The 19578-nt window shown below is 54.9% G+C and overlaps 1 protein-coding gene across 1 annotated transcript in view; it reads right to left on the minus strand.

Moving 5' to 3' along the window:
• The window catches only part of IGSF21 (immunoglobin superfamily member 21), a 283942-nt gene that overhangs the window by 26742 nt on the left and 237622 nt on the right, over positions 1-19578 (minus strand). The window lies entirely within an intron of this gene.

A 19578-nucleotide genomic window follows, 5' to 3' on the forward strand; every position in this document is an offset into this window, starting at 1 on the left:
AACCACCACCCGTCAAGCCTCTGAGAACAACGGGCTGGAGCCTGGAGATTCTGGGTGGGTCTCAAGTCCTCTTCCCCAGCCTGGGAAGGCCTGTGTCCCTTCCAACAGAGCTGTGTCCCCGTGAGCATCAGTCACCGTGTTTGGAGACTTGGAACAGGGCTCGTCCCTGGCCCTCCCCACCCCGCACTGGGGCCACTTGGCCCCGGGTCGCAGGTCCTCTGCTTACAGGCAGTGGGTCCCCTGGGCAGGTGCTGGTTTCCTGGGCCTCCCGCATAAGGTGAGGGTGACATTAGCGCCTTCCTGCGGGCGCCTGTGGGGGCTGAAGCACTTGGCCACCAGCCTCCCAGCAGAGCCCCCAGCCCCCCAAATCCCCAGCTCAAAGCCCTCCCTTCCAGCGGGAGATTTCCCAGAGGGCTCTGCAGACAGAGTCTTTCCAGTCCCGTCAGCATTTTAGGATTGATTTCCTGAGTCAGAGGGCAAGTAAATCGTTCTTGCTGCTTGAGTCTCATAAAGCGATTTCCAGGGGAGGCGAGGGTGAAGGGGAGGGGAAGGGCTGTGCAGAAGGGGCATTTTGTGCGAAGAGGATTGTGTGTTTTATTTTTCCTCCTTGACATTTTACTATGAAAATATTCAAGCCTATCAAAAAGCGCAAGTGACTGTACAATGAACACTCATGAGGCCATCACCCAGGTTTGTCGATGAACACTTATTTCTACCGGCTCTATCACACACCTATCTGATTGCGTCTTTTCCAAGAGCGGGGCGAGGCAGAGCCAAGCTCTTTCCTAGCAGGGCTCCAACTCCTGGCCAGGGTGGGGTGGCCTGATCTGGGAGTGGCTGCGTCCTGGAGTTCCAGCCCCCGCAGCCTCTCCCCTGGCCCTTCACGGCCCTTGTGGCCTGGGCCACCGTCCCACCTCTGAGCTCCCTGTGCTCATCTCCAGCCTGGTCAGCTCCGGCCTTGGTTCTCTCACTTGTGAGATGGGCATCACACAGGACCTGTCTCACAGGGCTTACATTTGCGGCAGGCTTTGCAGGATGCCCGGTATCTGCTAAGCCCCTGCCTCCACTGGCCACCAGACTTATGAACAGTGACCTCCATCTCTGGTCGGACCAGCGTCTGGGCTTTGCCGACCCTGCATGCATCACCGAGGAAACCTCAGCAAGCAGGGGCTGTGCTGATGTTTGCCGGGGTGATGGGGGGCACAGGTTTGCCCAGGGAGCACCCTCTTCTGAGCCCTGATTCCAGGCCCAAGGGGTCCTGAGTTACGCGGCAGGTGGGAGGCCCCTGACCATCATCATGGCTCATCTGAGGCAGGGTCCATGCTGAATGCTTTAACGCATCAGAGCCTCGCAGAACCCAGAAGTAGGAATTACGATCTCCATTTTCAGAGGCACTAGTTCATGGCTACTCAGCCACTAAGGACCAAGGTTATGGCTTGAACCCAGGTCTGGCTTGAGCCCCCAGCCCGGCCTTGCTTCTCCCCTGCTGTGGGGTCTGTCTCAGGGCCTCGGTTTCCTCTGTGGTCAGGTGAAGGGGCTGGCCTAGGTGGGTCCTAAAGCCTCCTCCAGTTCACAAAGCCTGTGGCTCTATGTGGGGAGCCCCAAGGGAGCGGCCGGAGGGTTCACAGCTGGAGAGGAGGAAGGCCATCCTGACCAGCCATCACACGGCAGGGTGGGTCAGCTGGGCAGGGCCCAAGCTCTCCCTGACGGGGAGCTTCAGGAGTTGGGGTGTCTCCACTCGTGGGCCTGGGATCCAGGGAGACCCAGCTGAGAGGCACGGCTGGCCGGAGCTCCTCAGTGAAGACTGTCTCCACTCTCAGCCCTGCTCCCACGTCCCGCGGCTACCACCGGGAGCATCCCAGGCCTGCGCTGGCGGCCCCGGCATCCCTGGACAGACGTCACTGGAGTCAGGGCTCTGCCCTCGCCTCACAGACGCAGCCCAGGCACAGAGGGCAGACAGGGCCCACGACAGCTTGGCAAGTGAGAAGGCTTTCCCAGGAGGCCCTCACGTCTCCTCTCCCTGCTCCTGCAGGGACCAGGCACAGCAGCTGGCCGCGTGTGGGCTCGGGAGTCAGCCTGCCTGTATTCATTCCTGGCTCCGCTGCCTCTTAGCGGGGTGGCCTTGGCAAGTCCCTTACCCTCTCTGTGCCTCTTTTCTCCATGTCTCTTTGGCAGAGTCCTGGTGAGCAGTGTGTGAAGCGGTGGTCCCCAACTTTTTCGGCACGGGGCCGGTTTTCCCACGGACCAGGGAGGTGAGGATCGTTTCAGGGTGATTCTCAGAAGGAGCGCGCACCCTAGGTCCCTGACAGTCACGACTCACAGTAGGGCTCACGCTCCTGTGAGAGCCCACGGCCACCACTGGTCTGACAGGGGCGGGACTCGGGAGGCCATGCGCGTGGTGGGGAGCAGCTGTAGAGACAGATGCAGCTGTGCCTGCTGGGTGCTGCTGACCTGCGTGCAGCCCGGATCCTAGCAGGCCACGGGGGCCGCCGTGAAGCGTTTAGACCCTGGCCTGGCGCCAGCGAGCGCTGAGCAGGTGCCAGCTGTGCGTCACTGTGGCCGTCTTTCCCGCATCTTACTCCCGGCTCCTTCCTTGGGGTCCGGCCGCACAGGAGTGCCCCACACTTGCCAGGCGTCCCTGCTCCCACACCGTCGCTTCCAGAGCTCCTGCGGCCAGAAATGCCCCCTGGCCTGTCTGCCCCAGCTCCACACCGCCTTGTCCCCGAAGCTTCCAGATGCCACCCCCTGGAGGAACGCCCCCTTCCTGGGGGCTCCCGCACCCCTCACCTCGCAACCTAGTCCTCCCCCATCTCCTCATCTGCTGGAATCTTGGAAACCTGTGACCTTCTCTGTCTCCCTCATCATTCAGGGGCTCCTTCAGAGCAAACACTGGGCCTTACGTCCTTCTCATTATCCCCAGAGCCTAGAGATGAGGTTGGGCTCTGGAGTCAGAGGGAAGGGCTGAGAATCTCTTCTGTGGTCACTTGCTAGTCGTGCAGTCTTGGGCCATTTGCTTCATCTCTCTGAGCCTCAGTTTCCTCTTCTGTACAATGGGAATAACCACAACCACTCTCTCACCCCCTGATGATTAAACAAGAAAATGCTCATAAGGAACTTAGCACAATCCTGGCGCAAAACAAGCTGTCCGTCCGTGTTAGCTTTTGCCACTAAGATGATCCGCTGTGACGATTTTCACTCCTAGAGCGAGGGAGGTGACCCTGCCTCCTTATGTGCAGACGGGGAGACTGAGTCCAGGGGCTCACTGCGGGAGCGCGGACTCCCAGGCCAAGCACACGTGCGGCATGGTCCCGGAAGTGAGGCGGTGGGATCGCCTCCCTCGCCCCAGGAAGCTCTACAGGCAGCGGACGCGTCCAGGGCTGGCTCACCGCTTCCCAGGCCGCCCCGGCCCCCTCCCCCGGCTCCTGCTACAGCTCTGTTAACACCTGTAACTTCAGCCTTGCGCTTGTTCCTTAAATCACCGGGCCTGAGGCACTACCATTTCGCTGGCCACATATCACTTGTAATTAAGGGGCCTGTCCCAGGCAGGGGAGGTCTACCTTCTGCCAGAAACACTAAATCCAGCTCCCAGGGGGTGGAAAGGATAAAGCATTGCGTGGGCCTCACACTTGTCAAGGTTTAATGACACACCTGCAGGCCTGCTCTGGTGGGCTCACGAGGCTAGAGTCGAACTGGGTGGACAGTAGGTGGAGAGAGGCCAGATCTGTGAGATGCAGAAGGTCCGGGATGCTGGTGAGAGCCTTGGGGGACTGCAGCCACCTGCCTGACAATTTCCGGGAACAGATGAACCTCTAGCTCAGCTTAGGGGGGCACAGCAGGCTATTCTGTTCGAGGCTATAAAGAAGCTCCCCAGCCAGGCAGCCTGGGTTTGGAAGCCCAGCACTGCCGCTCACTTGCTGTGTGACCTTGGGTGAGTTACTTAACCTCTCTGGGCTGCAGTTGCCTCGTTTATAAAAAGAGAGTGCTGGAAGTACCTACCTCCTAGAGCTGTGAAGAGTAAATCAATTTATAAAGTGCTTGAAGCTATAGTTGCTTCCTTGTAACTGCAAAATTCATCACTAATATCGTATGTCCCAGGGCTCCCCTGGTGGCTCAGACAGTCAAGAATCTGCGTGATCCCTGGGTTGGGAAGATCCTCTGGAGGAGGGCAAGGTAACCCACTCCAGTATTCTTGCCTGGAGAATTCATGGACAGAGGAGCCTAGTGGGCTATCGACCATGGGGTCCCAAAGAGTCGGACACGACTGAGTGGCTAGCAGCAGCAGCGTATGTCCTGGCCATCCCGTATTAAGATGGCTCGTGGTCCTTCCTCCACAGCAGGCACATAATAGGGGCTTATAAATATTGGTTGAATCAAGGACCTGTAAGTGTGAAGAATGAATGAGCAAATGGCCTGTGCATTTCCCTCACAGAAGGGCTGGTGACGTCGCCCTGTGGTCCCAGGGACAAGACGCACAAAACAGTGCCTGCTGCTTGACTAAGCCGTCTCCTCCTTCCAGCCGTGATCATGCTCAGAGGGGTTATGCAGCTGTCCCTTTGTGCCTCTAAGGGCCTTGTCTCCTCCCCAGCTCAGGGCCTCCCGTCCCCACGGAGGGAAAGAGAGTGCTAATCAGAGAAGCCTCAGGTTCCGCTTCTAGGCTTCCCTTTATGCGCAGACTCGGTTTTCTCTGCTGTAAAATGGAGACGCTGATCTTGCTGAATTACCAGATGCCTAGGAGGAGCGGCTGAGAGAGCAGCCCAAGTATCCCACACTGTCTTATTGAGAGGAGGCCTGGAATCTGGCCGAGGCCTGGGCGGCTGCCATGTGGCCCCACATCACAGGGGGTAATGTCACCCTGTCTTCCCTGCAGCCTTGTGTCGTGGAAAACTCGGGGGTTCTTCCTTTCAGCAGACCTGAGCTCAGATCCCAGCCCACTCACAGTTGTGTGACATCAGGCAAATGCCCTGCCCTCTCTGATCCAGCTGTAGTTTGCCCCCCCTAACTGAGACAGCATAGGGTCATCTGAGGATGCGTAGACTAGGGGAGGACTGGGGAGCTAACAGGCTGTGCTGGGCCTGCCGCTGAGTTCACAGTGGGCTGCGGTCAGCAGGGCTGCGCTCAAAGAGGCAGGGACAGAGGATTCTGGAAGCCAGTCCAGGAATCAGTCAGCAGGCTCTGGCCTTCGAGGCTAAGGCTGGGAAGTGACCGTCCTTGATGCATGACCCAGCCCAGTTAACTCCAAAGTGCTCCTCTGAGCCCCAGACCCATCTGTTCAGCCCCTCTCTGAACGAGCTCTCAGCCGCTGACCTCAGCTGGCTGGGGGCCCGTGGGTGGGCAGGTGGGCAGAGTGAGCAGCCTCTCTCCCAGTCCCCGGCCAGGTCCAGGCACTCAAGACGGCAGTGCTCAGTCTCTGAATAGCCTCCATGTCCATTCTGGAAGATCCTGGCCGCTCCAGCCTCGGTCCTCTGGGCTGCGCCCTCCCTCTGGCAGCCAAGCCCAGCCAGCTGCCTCAGCCTCCCTGCTGCCCGTCCAGAAGCTCTGACTGGTGGGGAGAAGGCCTGCAGAGGCCCTGAGGACAGCAGCCCTGTCCACGCCACTCCAGTGGCCCCTTTTCCACAGCTGCTGTCTGCTGAGGGCAGGCGCGCGGTTTCACTGGCACCTTCTCCGGAGAGCACCTCCAGCCCAGGCCAGGTCGCGTCACGTCCTCTGCATCTGCTCCCAGCTTTCCAATCGGTTCCGTGACCTGCAGCTTCTGTCTAAAGATGCCTGGCATGTCCAGCCTCTTCTGCATGAGCCCTGGGCTGGCTTTTGCCAAATCTCCCCTCCAAGCTGCCCCCCCACCTCCAGAACCTACCAGCAGGTCAGGCTAAGCGTCATCGTCCTTATGCCGCACAACAGCCCTAGGAAGGGGGAGCTTTCATTATTCCCCAATGGGAACCTTCGTCACCCCCAGTTCCCAGATGGGGAAACTGAGGCTGGGAGAGGAAAAGTCATGGCAAGATTGCATAACGGGTGGGACTGGACTCAGGGTGCTGGGTCAGTCCCTCCCAGATCTCCTTCACCAGGGGCCAGGGTGAGAGGCCACAGTCCTCACTGCCGGGCTTATAGAGCTCCCACTGGGCTGATGTCACGTCCCACATCTCTGACCCTGTTCCCTGGCCCCACGGACATTTCCAGGGTGAAAGTTAAGGCAAAATGGGTGAGAAGAATGACTACCCTTTCCACGAATGCTCACCACTATGAGCTTGGGACACAAGCCTTTACATACAGTAGCCCAGCAGGGAAGGCGCTACTGCTATCCCCATTTAGCAGATAGGAAAACTGAGGCTCAAGGAGATTAAATAGCCTGTCGGTGTAGATAGCGGTTAGTCCTCTAACCCACAGCTTCTGGAGCCAGCCTGCCTGGGCTTGAGTCCCAGTTGTAGCCTTGCTGGACCTGTGCCCTTGGACGATTCTTAGCTTCTCCATTCTCACATGTGTAAAACAGGGAGAAAACAGAAGACCCTCCCCGAGAGGGCTGCTCTGATAAACGCGCGAGCAGGTGTAAAGCAGGGCCTTGCCTGGCGTCTCGCTGCTGCTGTTGAGTCTCTCAGGCTCGTCTGACTCCTTTGCGCCCTGGAGCTATAGCCTGCCAGGCTCCGCTGTTCGTGGGCTCTCCCAGGGAAGAATACTGGGGTGTAGTAAATGCTCGATTAACACTTCCCGCTCCTATGACTCATAGTTGCAGAGCTGGGTTTCAAATTCACGGCTGAATCCAAGGCCCGTACCCTTGACCACCCATCGACTCTCCTGGGAGGTGAACGCTGTTTCTAGTCAGCTTCTGGATCAGAGGAGCAGTTCTTCAACTAGGGTTACCCAGCCTTCTCCTATTCCCAGTTTGGGCACAGTTGGTAAAGAATCAGCCTGCCAATGCAGGAGAGCAAGAGACGCAGTTTCGATCCCTGGGTCAGGAAGATTTCCCGGATTAGGAAATGTCAACCCACTCCAGTATTCAGGCCTGGATTCCATGGACAGAGGGGCCTGGCAGGCTACAGTCCATGGGGTCCCAGAGAGCCGGGCACGGCTGAGCACACACGTGCACGCACATGCATTTACTGTCATTCACTCAGGGGCGTGGGGAGGTGGGGGGCAGGGAGAGGGCTTGGAGGACCCCAGGTGTTTGCCTGGAGGCCAGAAGCACCAGAGTCAGGACCCTGGGGGCATCTGGGGAGAGAGGTGGAGGTTTGGGTTCCCACCCTCTTCCCCTCCGCACCCCAGGACACCTCTGCAGCTCTGGCCAGATTCCCAACTCGCCCCCCACCATCTCCTGACAGCAGCCTGTGCTCTCTGGAGCCCGGGCCACTGCAGCGGCCTGGGGCTGGTTCTTGTAATTAGTTCAAGCCCAGCAGGTGGCTCATCCCCTCCGTTTCCAAGACAGAGGAATGAGCTGATCATTTCTCACCCAGCAGGCGGCCTGGACTACGATGGGGGCTGCAGGGATGGCTCCCAGTTTGCCTGCCTGGGGACCCCAGGGGATTCTCAGACCAGACACCTCCCTCCGCTGAATGTCCTGCCCCGGACCACCGTATGCCCCAGCTGCACACTGGTCTGCAGAGAGCCGCCGGGACCCCACAGCTGGCCTGCCCCACGGGCAGGCTTTGTATCCTACCAACTGCAGCCGCTTTCTGCGGGCAGCCTGCAGAGAGGCAGAGCTGCGCTTCTCCGGCTCTGCTCAGGCCTGGGGAGCAGCAGTGGGTCTCTGAGGGGTGCCGGGTCTGCCCAGGCCCTCACTTCCTCCCATCCTACTTGGAGCTGGAGGCATTCCTCCTGTTCAAGTCAAGAGAGGTTCCCGACACTCCAGTGACTGGCCCTGGGGAGGTGCTCCTGTTTTTAGAGAGGAGCACTGGGCTGGGAATCCAGACTCAAGTTCCAGAATCTGGCCTTACTGTTTCCAAGAATAGCTGCACCCATTTACACAAAGCTAAAACAGAGCGACCGTAGGACCCGGCGATTTCACTCCTGGGCATATATCTGAAAACACCAATTAAAAAAGATACATGTATTCTATGTTTGCTGCTGCTAAGTCGCTTCAGTCGTGTCCAACTCTGTGCAACCCCACAGATGGCAGCCCACCAGGCTCCCCCATCCCTGGGATTCTCCAGGCAAGAACACTGGAGTGGGTTGCCATTTCCTTCTCCAATGCATGAAAGTGAAAAGTGAAAGGGAGGTTGCTCAGTCATGTCCGACTCTTCGTGACCCCATGGACTGCAGCCTACCAGGCTCCTCCGTCCATGGGATTTTCTAGGCAAGAGTACTGGAGTGGGTGCCATTGCCTTCTCCAACCCAATGTTTATAGCAGCATTATTCACAACAATGCTGAGATATGGCAGCAACCTCAGTGTCCATCAACAGATGAATGGATAAAGTGGATTTGATATGCGGTGGAATACTACCCAGCCATCAAAAAGAATGAAACTTTGCCATTTGCAGCCACATGGATGGACTTGGAGGGTATTATGCTAAACAGCTAAATATGCTAAATACTAGAATAAGTCAGACAAACAAATACTGTGTGATGTAACTTATATGTGGAATCTGAAAAACACAGCAAGCGTGAATATAACAAAAGGAAGCAGACTCATAGCTGTGGAGGAGAAACTAATGCTCACCACTGGGGAGGGGGAAGGGGGAGGGGCAATATAGAAGAGTAGGGGAGTAAGAGGTGCAAATGATTGGGTATAAAATAAGTACAAGGGGTTGGGGAGAGAGAAATTGGGAGTCTGGGGTTAATATACACACACTACAGAAAAGAAAGCGAAAGTCACTCAGTCGTGTCCGACTCTTTGCGACCCCGTGGACTATCAGTCCATGGAATTCTCCAGGCCAGAATACCGGCGTGGGTAGCCTTTCCCTTCTCCAGGGGATTTTCCCAACCCAGGGATCGAAGCCAGGTCTCCTGCATTGCAGGCAGATTCTTTACCAGCTGAGCCACCAGGGAAGCTCAGTATACACATGACTATATATGAAATAGATAACAAGGACCAGTGTAGAGCACAGGGAGCTCTACTCAACATTCTGTAATAACCCAAATGGGAAAACACTTTGAGAAAGAATGGATATATGGATATGTGTAACGGAGTCATTTCGCCGTAGACCTGAACCTAACAACATTGTAAATCAACTGCACTCCAATAGAAAATAAAATATTTTTTTTAAAAAGAAGAAGAAATAAGCTACAAGGATACATCGTACAACAGGGGGAACGGCCAAATTTTTATAATAACTATAAATGGAGTATGACCGTTAAAAAATAAAAGAATCTGGTTTGAAAGCAGAGTTCCAGATCTCTCCGGAAACCCCAGGTTCTGGCCTGGCCTCGTGGAAGTGGGCTCAGCTTCCGCTACCCTCCAGGCAGGCCGGTAACCCTCACCTGCCCCAGGGTGAGTGCCTCCTGTGGGAGAACTCCAGGCAACGGGCACAGGGCGGGGTGCAGGGGTGGGGGAGGCTTCTCGTGGACTTGTGGCCCCAAGTCCACATCAGAGGGCAGCAGGGTCACACTGGAGAGACATCGGATCAGCGGACTCACAGCCAGTCTCCTGCGTGTTCCTTCTACGAGTTTTATCGTTTCAGCTCCCACATTAGATTGATGGTGGATCTCGAGTTGATTTTTGCACGAGACGTGAGGGAATGTCCACCTTTGCTATTTGCGTGCGGCTCTCTGGTTGTTTCAGCTCCGTTTTTTGGAACAGACTCTTCCGTCCCCACAGAACTGTCTTGGCATCCTTGTCGAGAATCAATTGACTACAGATGTGAGGATTTCTTTCTGGACTCGATTATTTCACTCCATTAGAAGAAATTCACCCTGGGGCTGGAGACGGCTATCGGCAGGTTGGGGTGGGAAGGGTGACAGAGGCTGAGCCTACTTCCAGGAGGCCTGGCCGGGAAACCATTGACTCCTGTACTTTAAATGAGTGAATTATATATTATGTGAATTCTATCACAATACAAATCAATTGAAATAAAAAAAACAAGGGGAAAAAAGCACCAGATGTGCTTAATAAAAATTCAGTAAAACATAACTGATGAAAAAGAAAAGCTGTGCAAAGTTCATTCACAGCCTTTCTCTGGGGTGGAAGTCGTGTCCCCTGGCCCCAGGTTTGGAAAAGCTTTTAGTGTGGTTTGGTGCCACTGTGGCCTCGGGGTGCAGAATTCTACCTTTATCTGCCAATCGCACTTGGAAGCCTCTAGAACAGACACAGGGATCCTAAGAGAGAACATTTGATTAATACTTATCAATGCTCTGCCTGCCAGTAGAGTGGAGCGGTTAAGAGTCTGGGATGCACTCACCCCAGCGCTGGCACTGCGGGGCAGGTGGCCTGGGTGAGTGGTACAACCTCTCAGCTTCTTCTCCTGTCAAAAGGGAAGCGGTGGTACCCACCTTCCAGAGCTTTCGTGACTGTTCAGTAAATTAACTTGTGAAAAGCTCGGCACAGTGCCTGGCAGGTGAGCAAGCGCACCGTGAACACTCACTCACGGGGCTAGGAGCCCAGAGTGTGGGCTTTGAAATCAGACAAGTGAAGCTGTTCTTCCCCCTCCTGGCTCAGCTACTGTTGTGGGTTTAATTGTGTCTCCCCCACAAAAGATAAGGCTTCCCTGGTGACTCAGACAGTAAAGAGTCCTCCTGAAATGCAAGAGACCCTGGTTAGATCCCTGGGTCAGGACGATCCCCTGGAGAAGAGAACAAACCACTCCAGTATTTTTGCCTAGTGAGTTCCATGGACAGAGGAATCTGGCAGGCTCTACTCCATGGGGTCAGAAAGAGCTGGACACAACGAGCAACCAACACTTTCACCTGTTCACAAAAGGTGCTGTAGTCCTTACTGCCCGGGACTTGTGAACGGGACCTTATTGCAAAGTAGGATCTTTGCAGATGTAACCAAGTTAAAACGAGGTCACGATAGATGAGGGTGGTTCTTCATACAACACCGTGTGTCCTTATAAGACGAGGGAAGTTGGGACCCAGAGACACAGATGTGCAGAGGGAAGATGCCAGGTGAGGATGGAGGCAGACACCGGAGCGACGCGTTCACAAGCCAAGGAAGCTGAGAATTGCTGGCAGCCAGCAACAGCTGGAAGAGGCAAGCGAGGACTCTTCCCTGGAGCTGTCAGAGGGAGCACAGCCCTGCCTACACCTTGATCTTGGACTTCTAGCCTCCAGAACTGCGAGAGGATACATTTTTGCTCTTTGAAGCCACCCAGGTCAGGATCATATGTTACCGGCAGCCCTGGGGACTCAGCAAGGTCCCCACATTGCTTCTGCATCTGTGCCATGAACTGCCTCCCTCCACGAGCTGTGTCTTCATTACCTAGAACTATGCTTGGCACCCGGGAGATGCTGAGTAAGCAAGTGGTTGTAGAATTGGTCGCATGAAAGCATGAAGTCCACACGGCTCAGGCCTCACCTACTCGGAGGGTCATCTCCTCAGCTTCTCAGAGAGACCTTGCTGTTCACTCTGTTTACAACAGCCCCGCTTCCCTCTGCTTTGCTTGACTGCCTTCTCACACATTGCAATCCTGGCTGTCTACTTGCTCGTGTCTGCTTCCCTCCCTGCACTGTCTGTTCCAGGAGGACTTGGAATTTTGTCTGTCCAACTGCCAAAGCGCAGTTCCCATACATCCGATAACGCCTGGAATATACCCGGTGTCAATAAATATTTAGTAAATAAATGAATGAATGAAAAATTGACATTTAAAATGTCTATCTGTATGGACAGCCAAATCACCTTCTAATATACCAGGACTGGAAAAGGTCAGTTTTCATTCCAATCCCAAAGAAAGGCAATGCCAAAGAATGCTCAAACTACCACACAGTTGCACTCATCTCACATGCTAGCAAAGTAATGCTCAAAATTCTCTAAGCCAGGCTTTAGCAATACGTGAACAGTGAACTTCCAGATGTTCAAGCTGGATTTAGAAAAGGCAGAGGAACCAGAGATCATATTGCCAACATCCACTGGATCATCAAAAAAGCAAGAGAGTTCCAGAAAAACATCTATTTCTGCTTTGTTGACTATGCCAAAGCCTTTGACTGTGTGGATCACAACAAAGTGTGGAAAATTCTGAAAGAGATGATCTTTGAAAGAGAAACCTATATGCAGGTCAGGAAGCAACAGTTAGAACTGGACATGGAACAACAGACTGGTTCCAAATAGGGAAAGGAGTATGTCAAGGCTGTATATTGTCACCCTGCTTATTTAACTTATATGGAGAGTACATCATGAGAAACGCTGGGCTGAATGAAGCACAAGCTGGAATCAAGATTGCCGGGAGAAATATCAATCACCTCAGATATGCAGATGACACCACCCTTATTGCAGAAAGCGAAGAAGAACTAAAGGGCCTCTTGATGAAAGAGAAAGAGGAGAGTGAAGAGATTGGCTTAAAACTCAACATTCAGAAAACGAAGATCATGGCATCTGGTCCCATCACTTCATGGCAAATAGATGGGGAAAGAGTGGAAACAGTGACAGACTTTAAATTTCTTGGGCTCCAAAATCACTGCAGATGGTGATTGCAGCTTATGAAATTGAAAGATGCTTACTCCTTAGAAGAAAAGCTATGACCAACCTAGATAGCATATTAAAAAGCAGAGACATTACTTTGCCAACAAAGGTCCATCTCATCAAAGCTATGGTTTTTCCAGTAGTCCTGTATGGATGCGAGTTGGACTGTGAAGAAAGCTGAGCACCGAAAAATTGATGCTTTTAAACTGTGGTGTTGGAGAAGACTCTTGAGAGTCCCTTGGACTGCAAGGAGATCCAACCAGTCCATCCTTAAGGAATCAGTCCTGAATATTCATTGAAAGGACTGATGTTGAAGCTGAAACTCCAATACTTTGTCCACCTGATGTGAAGAGCTGACTCATTAGAAAAGACCCTGATGCTGGAAATGATTGAAGGCAGGAGAAGGGGACAACAGAGGATGAGACGGTTGGATGGCATCACCGACTCAATGGACATGAGTTTGGGTAAACTCCGGGAGATGATGATGAACAGGGAGGCCTGGCGTGTTGCAGTCCGTGGGATCGCAGAGTCGGACATGACTGAGCAACTGAACTGAACTGAACTGAGTATATCTGAACAAAAGAAGACATTCTGGCATTGTGTTTACCAGACAGGAAGTTCAGGACTGGACTGTCCATGTCACACGTGGACACTGACCTGGATTTGGACCCAGGTCAGCTGGACTCCAAGTCCAGTGCTCCGTTCAGAGGGCCTGAGTAGTGAGGGGGCCCTGGGTAGTAGTGGATGGGAGAATGGCTTCAGGGGCTTGGGTGCAGGAATGGAGAAGCGGGCAGGGTGGGGGGCACTGATGGACGTGCTCTTCCCTGCCCGCTACTCCTGCAGGCCCCTGAACGAACGAGAGCCCCACTGGGTTCTGAATGCGAGGTGCTCCCAGCTGGGGGGCAGGCCCCGCAGGGTCCCCGCTCTTCGTTCTGCACTCCCTCCCCCCTCACTCCCTGTGCTCGCTTGGCACTTTTATCACCAACAGTCTTTGTGCCAAGGTCGGCAGCTCAGAGAAGCTGTTAGGAACCTCAGCTGTGGTCTTGGGCGGACCTGTGGGGGGTCCTTAGCTCTGGCACTCATGTGGATGAGCCCCTTAGCCTCCCAGAGCCTCCTTTTCCTCATCTGTAGAATGGGGATGACAACACGTGCTCTGAGAGGCGCTCGTGAGAGTCACGCGATGAACTGTAGCTTCAATACTCAGGGCACAGGGAAGGGCGCAAAGGGCTCGCCTGCTGGGGGCCTTGATTCCTGGCTCTGGGTTCGAGGCCCCTCGGAGGAAGCTCTGCCCGGGGAGGGCGGCCCAGAAGCCCTGTGCCTCGGTCTTGCGGCAGAACCAGAAGAACAGCCTCTTCTGCTTCGGCGGGTGGGGGTGTCTGAGCCCTTCAACATTTAATTGATTGTAACATCCCAGGCTGAACACGCTCCCCTGCATGACCCACACCCCCAAGAAGAGCCTTGGCGAGCCTTCCGTGACTGTGTATAATGTGTTCCCGGGGCCCAGCACGCAACTCTCAAATTGGCTTACAATTTATCTGCGGCACGGATAAAAACATTTTAATGACTGTGTGCGGTGCGATCCCTCGGTGTCGCCCACGGGGCTCCCAAATGTCTTTCCCCGCCACAGAGTGGGGGTGTTATAGGCGTGAAATTACAGCCGCGCGTGCATTTTGATCTCCACCCTGAGGCCTCTGGAAACAGCGCGTTAGAATGCTCCAGACGGATGCCGTCTTGGTGGTGGCAGACCAGGACGCCCGCCTCTCCCGTGGACCCACTCTGGGCTTGTGAGGCTCGTGCGGGCGGGGGTGGACGCTGCTCAGCGCCTCGGTGCCCCGCCCACGGTCCCCCAAATGGGGCAGGAGCTGTCTTGCCCTGCTGTTGGCTGCCACGGCCCTTAGGGTCCCTGGTGGCTGAAAGGAGACCCCAGCTTCCAATGACCTCCACTTGCTCGGAGGTCACTGTGTCCATGCGTGTGACAGAATGGGATCTTTCTACATCGTGCCACGGACAGGTCAAAACAGTGAGTTGGCTTTAATTTCTGAAAGCTGCCTGTTGAAAGAAGAGAGTCGTGGGGGAGGAGGAGGACACAAAATTTAAACCTTTCTAACTGTGCCTGATTTTTAACTGACATGAACACTATTTATGGTGACAGATACTATTTTTATGTATTTATGTATTTACGCATATTGAAGTATAGTCGATTTACTCTGAGAGAGTCCGGGGGGGCTCCCTTGGACTTGAGGCGTCTAATTCTCATTTCCTCTGCAGGAGCCCCAGAGAAGGAAATGGCAATCCAGTCCAGGATTGTTGCCTGGAGAATTTCACGGACAGAGGAGCCTGCTGGGCTACAGTCCATGGGATTGCAAACAGTCTGACAGACTGAGCGACTAACACACACACACACACACGCACTGTTTTTCAAGAAATTATCATTATTATTGGCCACACTGCACAGTTTCTGGATCTTAGTTCCTCAACTCGGGACTGAGCCCAGGCCTTTGCAGTGAAAGTACAGAGGCCTAACCTTTGAACCGAACCAAGGAATGATTTGATTTACAAATCATTGTGTTGTGTTAATTTCTGGGGTACGGCGAAGTGCATCAGTTACACACATACATACACCCACTCTTGTGGATACACATATACGTACGTGTATATATGGATGCATATATACATACTCTATTGCATGCTCTTTCCCATTATGGTTTATTGCAAGATACTGAATGTAGCTCCTTGTGCTCTGCAGTAGGAGGGCTGTTGTGTCTCTTTTATGTATAGTAGTTGGCAGAGAGGTACTGTTTATGGAACACTCAGACTGTGTCGGGGCTCAGAACCTTCTATACTGTGGATTATGTCATTGAATCCTCACAGTCTTGGCCGAGCAAGCTACTTGCTTCTCTGCACCTGGGTCCACGCAGCGTGCATAGTGCAGGCTCTGACTCGTGGTCTGATGCGGCCGCTGGGTCACAGGAGATGATACGCAGGAAACAGCCCTATACTCGGTGCCTCGGTCTCTCGCAGCCTTTCCATCACCAGTCTGGACCTTGGTGAGCCTCAGAAGCCAAGCTGCTCTGGGGCTGGGGCAGCCACCAGAGGGAGCTCTCCTCTGTCTGAGCCTCAGTCGTCTCATCTGGGAACTGGGGATACCAGCAACCCTGCCCCTCAGGGACTGTTGTGAGAATCAGGCAAAAGGCTCCGCTGGAAGTACCGTGGAATTGGGACAAGCTGGTCAGGGTGAGGTGTGGCTTCTTTTTCAAGGCTGGGAAGTGTCCTGGCTCCTCCCAGGACGGGCAGACCCACAGGAGGATGGATAGACAGGGTGGGCCACCCTGACTCCCAGGACCTGGACCCCCTTTCCAAGGACCACGGTGTACAAAGCTGTGAGCATTCACTTCTCAGACTGGCTTAAGGCTGTTTGGAATAAGAAATAGTGGACGAGACTTCTCTGTGCCAGGGCTAAAACCAGGGGCCAGGAGGAGGCAGCCACATCCGTGCCTGAGAGCAGGCAGGCCAAGATGGTGTGCATAAAGACAGTGAAATCAGACCTACTGAGCCTCCTGGCCACCTCAGGCTGGGCTAGGTGTTTGCAAACCTTTTCTGATTTAAACCTCACAATCACCCTAGGAAGGAGGCATCCTCACCCCCATTTTACAGATGGAGAGACTGAGGCCCAGGGAGGCAAATGAATCCGAGGTCACCTGGTGGATCTGGGATTCAGATCCAAACCCACGTGTCCTTATCTTGTATGTGGAAGGGATGGGGCATTCTCCCGTGTCTGGGGGGAGGTGAGAGTCAGAAGGAGGAAGGAGAAATATATTTGCCTATAAATAAGAGTAGCTGCTGATACATGTAGAGATAATGATACCAACAGAGATATTACAGAATGAGTATTTTTGGAAGACTTAGAGGTTTAGGCCAGCAGTTCTAGAATGTGGTCCTGGCACCGACATCATCGGGGAACCTGTAAGAAATGCAGATTCCCAGGCCCTACCCAGATCTGCTGAATCAGGGGCTGTATCTTCATAAGCCCTCCAGGTGCTTCTGACGCTCATTCAAGTTTGAGAACCGTTAGTTTAGACTGTGGGCTTTGGCCTCAGATGGCTGTTACAACCCTAGATAAATCATTTCCCCTCCCTAAGCCTCCGTCTCCTCTTATAACAGGGGTCACAACATCTCCCGGCTCCCAGAGCTGTCCCTAGGATTCCGTAAGAAAACGTGCATGAAGCCGGAGGGTCACCCACCATCAGGCACATGCCAGGGTGGGACAGGGTATCCAGGCCTGTGGGCACTGCGAGCACTGGCGAGCCTGACCCGTCGGGGGTAACGGAGCTGGAGAGACTGGTGACAAGCACGGTGGTCTCTGAGCAGGAGGACAGTCAGAGGACGGACCGAGATGGGGGAGGCGGCTATTCTAGGGCAGCCCCTCCTGGGATGCCCTGAACGTCCAGGGGTCAGAGCCTTCCTGGGGCACTGGGGTGGGGAGGGTCGCATCTCTTGCCTGCCCCTCTCTGGTCCCTCCTGGTAGCTCAGCCTCCTGCTCGGTAACTGGGGTCCCACGAGCTGTCTGCCCATCCCTGCTTTGACCACCACCTGCCCTGGGAGGGGCTCAGAGGCACAGAGCCCCCGTCCCCAGAGCCTGCTGGGAGCACACCGCCAGGCCAGCTGGGCACCCCGGGCTGGGCCCTGAGACCTCTGCCTGCAGGGGAGCTGGCGCAGGAGGCGTAGGGCTACCTCCCTCCACTTCCTCACTGTGTGAAGAAGGGCACCAGGCCCACGGGGGCAGGAACCGGCTCAGGATCCCTCGGTGAGCTGGTGAGACCATGTGCCTCCTGGACCGTCTACCCTGCCTCAGCCGGACCGTCTACACTGCCTCCATCTGTCTACACTACCTCCATCTGTCTCCACTGCCTCAGCCGGACCATCTACCCTGCCTCCATCTGTCTCACTGCCTCAGCCAGACTGTCTACACCGCCTCAGCTGGACCGTCTACACTGCCTCCATCTGTCTACACCGCCTCAGCTGGACCATCTACACTACCTCCATCTGTGCAACCCAGCTGGCCTGGGAGTCAAGAGGCCTGGGTTCCGACCCCAGCACGAAGTAGCCTGATCTCACAGGAAGGCTTCGTGGTCCTTGCTGTGTGCCCTCAAGCAAGTTGCTAGCTCTCTCGTGCCTATCCATATCTGTGTCTGCAAAATAGGGGTAATGCGTCCCTCCCCTCGGGTTGGCTGGGGGGTCTAATGACACATGGTCTGGAAAGCACATAAGCGCGTGGCCTCCAGGAGCCCCCTTTCTAAACCAGCCACCGCTCCGCTTGTACTGACTCTTGACCCCGTGACCCCGCGTGACTTTCTGCTCAACGTTCATCACCATCCACAGTCGTCTCGTAAGCGTCCCCTGTGGCTCGGTGGTAAAGAATACGCCTGCAGCGCAGGAGACGCACGTTTGGTCCCTGGGTCGGGAGGTCGGGAAACTCCTCAGGAGAAGGAAATGACAACCCACTCTGGTATTCTAGCCTGGGAAATCCCACGGACAGAGGGGCCTGGTGGCTACAGTCCAGGGGGGTTTAAAGGGTCAGACACTGAGCGACTGAGAGTGAGCCCACAGTCATCTCACTTACCTGTCTACGCTCATGTTTTAGACTTGTCTTATGCAGCGACTTAGCGACTAAACCACAGCATGCACAGATTCACATTCCCCAAGGACAGAGATGCTTCCTGCCGAAAGCGTGTGGCCACTGCCTGGCGCATAGTAGGTTCCCAACAAATATCTGATGAGTAAACAATTGAGAATATGGCCCTCGTCAGACTGGGAGCCCCTCGATCGGACAAAGAGTTTCATTCCTCACTGGCTTCCTTGATGTGACCAGCTCGGGGCCAGACGCTGAGAACATTTCTTATTGAAGTACACAGGAGCTGTTCCGTGGGTGGGTGACTGCAAAAGGGGAGATTTCCCTGGCGTAGCCCCTCCCGGCACGGCCCGACCCCCGGAAGCCAGAATACAGAGTCTGCCGCTCTGCGGGGTTTGGCATCCCTCTGGAGGTCAGGCCTTTGGAGGTTTTCCGTTTCCCCAGAAGCAGTCACCTTCCACGGGGCCTCTGGGCTTTCACTGCTGGCCCGAGTACAGCAAGCTTTGTTTCCCTGATATATATCATTGGATAAGGAAAGCAGGGAACACACAGTCTGGAGTCGAGACCACATGCCTAGAATCCTGGCCGCAGGGCTGACCCAGAACTCAAGAGTGCGCCTGGCAAGACCACCAGTGCCCGCAGGGGCTTCTGAGACCACTTGGGAGAAGGCTGTGTTTTACAACCTGGGAAACCGAGGCTGGGTATGGGGGCACACCCACCAGAGACAGGCACTGGTATGCTTGTCCCCATTTTACAGATGGAGAGATGGAGGCACAGACGCAGGGTGGAGACCCAGGAACGCCGACGTCCAGTCTAGCACGCTTTCTAACTTGCCCTCCGACGTGTCTGTGCTCTGGAAAAGGCCTCGGGAAGCGCACGGAGGGGACATTCTCTCTGCAGTGTGTGTGCAGCCTCGCTGAGGTGCGGTCTCAACCCCCTCCCGTGCCCCGGAGGCTCCTGGAGTCTCACCCCGCTGGGGAGGGTCCACCCCCCACCGCACTTTGCCCACAGGGTTTCCAGGAACATGGCTCCTGGCTTCCACCTGGAAAAGGTGTCCACGCAGCTCAGCATCTCCTCTCTGTGACCTCAGCAGGTCACAGAGCCTGGAGCTGGGAAGTCCATGAATGTCCCACTTGGCCTGCATCTCACTCCCATCTTACAGAAGGGAAACTGAGGCCCAGAGGCCGCTGCAGGCTGCTGCCCCCCGGGAAATCCCAGAGCCCTTTCAGGTCCTCTTTCATCCTAATCAATGTATCAGAGCCTCTTCAAAGCGCCGAGTCCAGGTACATGGGTGGTCTCCTGGTAGAATTCTCGCCCGCCAAAGTGCGAGTCCACGGGCTCCAGGGATGAGGCTGAGCCCCGCCTCCCTAAGGCCCGGGTGTCGGTGCTGGAAGGAGAAGGGGTTCCTGA

Source organism: Bubalus kerabau, chromosome 3, assembly GCF_029407905.1.
Source record: "Bubalus kerabau isolate K-KA32 ecotype Philippines breed swamp buffalo chromosome 3, PCC_UOA_SB_1v2, whole genome shotgun sequence".
In the NCBI taxonomy this organism is placed as follows: domain Eukaryota; kingdom Metazoa; phylum Chordata; class Mammalia; order Artiodactyla; family Bovidae; genus Bubalus; species Bubalus kerabau.